Source organism: Dermacentor silvarum, chromosome 10, assembly GCF_013339745.2.
Source record: "Dermacentor silvarum isolate Dsil-2018 chromosome 10, BIME_Dsil_1.4, whole genome shotgun sequence".
In the NCBI taxonomy this organism is placed as follows: domain Eukaryota; kingdom Metazoa; phylum Arthropoda; class Arachnida; order Ixodida; family Ixodidae; genus Dermacentor; species Dermacentor silvarum.
This window is the reverse complement of record NC_051163.1, coordinates 81,365,309-81,371,367: the sequence shown is the minus strand read 5'-3', so window position 1 is coordinate 81,371,367 and position 6,059 is coordinate 81,365,309. Positions and strand designations below refer to the sequence as shown.

At 46.9% G+C, this 6,059-nt stretch overlaps 1 protein-coding gene and 1 non-coding gene across 2 annotated transcripts in view; one reads left to right on the top strand and one right to left on the bottom strand.

The window, feature by feature from the left end:
- Positions 1 to 6,059, bottom strand: part of LOC119431664 (uncharacterized) — a 512,426-nt gene that overhangs the window by 121,789 nt on the left and 384,578 nt on the right. The gene's annotated exons all lie outside the window — the stretch shown is intronic.
- Positions 3,551 to 3,625, top strand: Trnas-gga (transfer RNA serine (anticodon GGA)). The gene has a single exon. It is a non-coding gene; the product is annotated as a tRNA-Ser (tRNA).

The following is a 6,059-nucleotide window of genomic DNA, read 5'->3' as shown; positions in this document are numbered from 1 at the left end:
GCTTCGTTGGTCTGGAGAGATAAGAGCCTATCGGAGGTGTCATAAGCTTGAACTGGGCGAACTTCCTGGTGAGGAAGCTTGGTAAGAAATCCAAAAAGCTGCTCAAAAAGGGGAAACGCAGTACTGGTTTTACGGGTGATGTTGACTGCAAAGGTGGCTTCTTGCAGTTCAGTCGCCCATAATGACTGGTCACCGTTACACATCTTCCTAAGCACTGCCACTAGTGTGCCACTGGCTCGTTCGATGAGTCCATAGCTGGCTGCGTGATAAGCAACGGAAAAATGCAAGTTGACACCATGTATATGCATAAGGTTCTTAAACTGACTAAATTAAAATGACTTAGCATGGTCATAAAAACAGTCATCGGGGGCACAAATCTAAAAAATAAAACAATGAATGCAAGCGCTGCAACATATCTTTCGTTGATGTTGTTGGCACAGCAGCGGGCACAATGCATGTGGTCGTGAAGCCGATGACGTTCAGAGTTTCTCTTCCTGAATTGCTGTCATTGTGATGTGAAGAAGTAATATGGCGCTTGTTGGCATAAAGCATGTGGGGCTGGCTGGCTTCGTTGTGGACCGTTTGTGTGCTTGACAGATTTGACACGATCGAAAGTACTCCGCTGCTGTAGCCGCCATCTTAGGCTACCAATAGCGATGTTCCAGCTTACGGAGTGTACCTGACGTGTCCATATAACCACTGGCATCGTGGGCGAGCTCAAGTACTTACTGTTGCATCTTTGCAGGGACAATAATCGTATAAGGCTCGGGACTGAATAACTTGCAAATAGCGTTATCCATGATGACAAATTCTGAAGTGTAATTTTCTGACATCAGTCGAGCGTGCATGGCCTTACATGTCTCATCTTTAGCTTGCATATTCATAAGCGCGGTGGTTGGCGGCACTGTGGCACAGAGTTACGTGATAACATGTCAGCTACATGGCTTTGTCGTCCTGGTTGATGCTGAAAACTCTGAAAAATCAAGTAGCATCCTAGTAAAGCGTAGGGAAGGCTTGAAATTCCTTGTTGGGCAGGCCATTGAGCAGTTATCAGCAAATGAAAGCGTTGGCCAGTCGGTAGTGCCTGAACTTTTCCGTAATTGCCCAATGCAAGGCCAAAGCTTCCAAAACATTGCTGTGCAGTATTTTGTCTGTTTCTGTGAGCGCTCTGCTATCAAACTCTATGACGACGTCTTTTCCGTTTTGCCTCTGAGTAAGCACAGCTCCCAGGGCTCTTGCTGAAGCATCGGTGGTGACTGTGGTAGGTGCGCCAACATCAAAGTGACTCACTATTGGGGATGACGATTGCCTCAAAGGATTGTTGGCACTGGAACAACTGGAACAAACTTTTCCGAAGGGCAGTTCGAAGTGGCGCTGCATTTTTCGAGAAGTTCTGCATGAAACGTCTATAAACATTTGCCGTTTGGAGCCAAGATAACAGGTGCGTCGATGACTGTGGGATAGGCATACGAACATTGCTTCCACCTGCGACGGGTCCGGTTGCTTGCCTTGCTGAGAGATCAGAAATCCAAGGAACTTCATGAACTACACAGCAAACTCGCACTTTTTCAAAGAGACCTTGAAGCCAGCTTGGTGCCAAAGAATTAGTGTTTCATCAAGAATTTCCATGAACTCAAAAAAGTCATCAGCAAAGATGATTATGTCATGGTGGCTTCGTCCCAATTGATGAGCGGCATGGGAACGGCGTAGCAGACTGTTTTGGCTTCGGATGATGCGAAATAAGGCTGAAGCTTGTAGATAACCCGTTGCGAAGGCTACTTGTAGGTTCTTGAGGTCGACAGCACCATATGTGAGAGAGTAGTATATAACCAACAAGGATTCCGACGATTACCTTTCACAGCATAAAACACCGGAAACGACCGCCATCGCTAGGCTCGCGTGAGTACACACAGTTGCCAGACTATCTAGTCACAGCAGGCTACACACAGCTCTCAGACATTTCCGGCAGAGCAGTTTCACAGTAGACGCTGTTCACCAATGCGTTTTCGCAAGGCCGTGCGGCCGAAGACTTCCGCGAATGCTGCTTTGAAAGCGGACCAAGTTCGCAGTTCCCGCTCATGATTGTGGAGCCAGAGTTTCGCAACGTTAGCAAGATAGAAGATGGCGGTACGTAACTTAGTCGGGTCATCCCATTGGTTGTGATCACTGACGCACTCATAGGTAGCAAGCCAATCTTCCCCGTCAGTCTCACCTCTTCCGCTAAAGACCGGAGGGTCCCGCTGCCGCTGTACGGTGCCGCACATGATGGGTGCGGTGGCTCCTGGCTGATTGTCAGTAGGCTCGAGCAGGGTAGCGGATGAAGCAGTTGACACCCTTCTGCTGCGAAGTTCCCGGTGAGGACGGGGATAGCGGCACCTTCCACCAATTGTAGTATGACGATTTATTGTAAGACACGAAGGTCTCGCACAATCCAAGTCGCAGCGGTGGTATGCGAATACTGATCGCGCGCGCAGCGACAGCCGCTGATGATGATGATATCCTCAGCACATGGCTCATACCCACTCCGGGGGATTGGCCAAGAATTGGGCACCTGAACTTTTATATACGGTTTTTGAAACTACTGTTACAGTGCAATTTAGTAATCAGAACAGACAGAATAATTTTCCTATACTGCACTTTTTATAGTATAAATGTCATGCTAAATCTCTAGTTGTAAAAGTATGGATTTAAAAATTTATTTGTTTAGTTGATTGAATGAAACCACAAACAGCATCAAACACGTCCCTGTGGCTAAAGCCGAATACCGAGGCACCGAAAGAGAGTACTATTTGTGATGTTAAATTTACCCCTAATTTAGCGAGCGGAATTGCAAGAAGTATTTTTCTTTGTAATTTATACCGACGACATATTAAAAAGTAGTGTTCTGCGGTTTATACTTCTAGACAGAATGGATACAGCGGCGATATCGCCAGACCAGCCCTGTGTAAATATAGGTTTAATGGTGGGACACGGCAGCGTAATTTTGTGATTATTACTTCCGATTGTCTTGATGGGCACCAATGTAATTTCCACGGAAATTTTAGGTGCTGAAATTCAGTCCATGATGTTATTGTTTCAATTATATCTCCACGAATTGAAAAATTCCGATATCTGATCGCGGTTATTTGTGCCACCACTGGAAGGACCGATATTATTGGTCCATTCAGGGATGCTCGCGCTAATCAATCGGCCATTTCATTTAAATGCAATCCGCAGTGTCCTGGTACGCATAATAATATTACAAGATTCAGCTGGGGGGGGGGAACTAATGTTAGAAACGTCTTTAGAGCCGGCGATTTTGTTCAAGCTGTAAGCGCAGAGCAGACAGAAAGGGAATCTGTTATAATTACCGTGCTGGATTCATGTAAAGGGAGTTTACTAAAGGGAAACTGAGACATCCACCCAAATGTAGCAATTTGCTACAATGGAAACCCAACCGGGTTCCGCGAAAGAAAGCCACCTAGCGGATTTCCGCTGAACTATAACATCAAACACTTGCCTTTGCTTCGAGTTGTCGACAAATTCGACTTCGCCCTGCCATCTGCTAGCCGCCTGGTTAGCTCAGATGGTAGAGCGGCTGCCCCGGAAAGGCGGTGGTCCCGGGTTCGAGTCCCGGACCAGGGCGAATTTTTCTTCAGCTGCGAGGCTTTCTTTCGAGGAACCCGGTTGGGTTTACATTGTAGCAAATTGCTACATTTGGGTGGATGTCTCAGTTTTCCTTTAATTACTTATCTCCACATAGCGTATTTCTGCTGAACTATAACATCAAAGGGAGTTTACGCAGTGCAAGAATCATTGATAAGAGCTCAGCTTCAAATACGGGAGTAAAATCTGGCAGTTTCAAGGAGAATGACCAGCCAAGCGACAGACGCAAAAGGGTTTCGTCGTCCTCTTCTTCACTACACAGGGAAATCACACGAATGGACGCACTCCATTCATCACAGAACCGAGAATCGAAACCAACAGTTCCCGGATTCACTTGATCCTCCTCTTTCACTCGCCCTTAAAGCCATCCTCAGATTTGGCCGTAATATTAGGCCCCCTTCGGGAAGCTTACCGTCCCGGTCAGCAACAAGTTACACTACAGTCGTAGGCCTAAACGCAAGATGTTGGAAGCAGAACAGTTGATATCCGAACATATATATACGCAGCGGTCTATCCTTGTGGTGGCGAGCGAGCTTCTTCCGTAGAAAGCATGTAGTAAATCGCACGATTCGCAGGCTGGTGTTGTACACTGCCTCTTCGTCGCGGCCAGTGGGGCTCTACAGGAGGGTCCCACCCGAGATTAACCACGCGGAGTATTTTCATGCAATAAGGGTTATTTACCATCATCATCATCGTCATGGGTTAACGGCCACCCGACGTTGTCCAGCTACATATTCTTGGTGTGGCTTTGGTAGGTTAGTGCTGTTGCCACCATGCTTCCCACAGAGCCACACTTGATAATCACCTGTCCCTTGGCTTTTCTTCATGACTAGGTTGTCGTGATTGCACTTTGCCGGTAACGCGTCCTTGGCGGTATCGTTTAAAAGAGCGTGCGCGACGCGGGAATCAAGGTCGTCCTGGTAGATGTGGTCATTGTCAACACTCCCCTCGTGTAAAACCCTTCTTGCGTCCGCTGAGAGGAAGGGGTAGTCGTCATGATAGAACGTGAGCTTTGTTGGCGCGCGCAGAAAAACGGGTTCTGGAATCACAATTTCTTTTCAAGCATCGTCTCAAGCTAGCGAGTGGGAGTGGATGCAGGGACAGTTGCCGAAGGCCTTCCATTGTCCGCAGGCATCCTTCATGCCGTCTGAGGCCAATTCCTGGTTTCTGACTTGATGTTACGCTTTGCTTAAGGGCGTATCAAGGGTGTTTCGTGTCAGGGCGCTGGTTAAGGTGGCTGGTGTCGTTAAGTTCTATTGCTTCTCGTTTAAATTTCTCGCTCTCTAGGCTATGTGGGCATTCCAAGCAATTTTTCAGCAGCGCTTGCATATACCAAGTGGGGTCGGCTTCAGAGGCCTTGGCCTTCCTGCCTGGCAAGTTCTTCCTTCGACGACACCTCAGCAATCTGCTCACGGTTCCGCATGCCTCAACGTCTTCGAAGCTCCAATCTATCAAACTTTAGAGTGTTATATTACTAACGGCTTGATTTTCCTTGCTCATGACAGCCACTCACTCGCTGGGAAGGCTGGACAACTTCAGGGATGCCTTTTTTATTCTCTATTTTACCTACGGTAAATTCTTCTAGTTAACCTTACAATGCACTCACCATTTAGTTCTTTACTCACTCTATATTTAGTATGCCACCGCTGCCAATAAAATGTTACATAGAAACCACACGAAGGGACACACAAGCTGTATTCATCGCGTGAACGAGAATCGCAAGGAAATGTTTCTGGATTCACTTCGCCCTCCTCTTGCACTGGCCATCATTTTCTTCGTCACATTAACAATATTACTTTAGCCGATTCAGCAGGTAATGATATCAGTGATATAGTTGCCTTCCATATAGACTGTAAAAAATTCTATCTGGAAATGGCAAACACGTATTTGTACAGAGGAACTCCAGCGAAAGGTTTATTAAAACAATTGGCCGCATATCTGCTAGCTTCGCTGCAAATGACGTCGAAAGACGATAGTCTTCTGCCGCCCCTGATACGTAAGACCCTCTCTTCTCCCCCTCCCACCCCTCACGCCCTTCCCCCCCTCTCACTCCTCCCATAATGTATGCAATGGAGGTTTTGTTAAAATCTATTGAAATGTCCAGCGTTCGCCCTGCTCTCGCGCCATCTGTTAGGACCTTTTATTACTGTTGGTTTAAAGCCGGCTATAGAGCCGCGGCTTCAGTCGGCTTGTTTTTAACGCATTTTTAATTTACTAATGTAAAACCAGTCCTATGTGAATTCTTAATTAAATGAACGCGGCGGATCACGATTATGTACATATATTTTGCCTCAAATAGACCTGAAGTTTCCTTTGCACTGCAGAATGTTGACGTGCATGGCCCTGTGCCACCAATGCTTGTAGCTTGATTGATTTTGGCCGGGCGGTTGAATCGGCTTTGCCCGGGCAGTTGA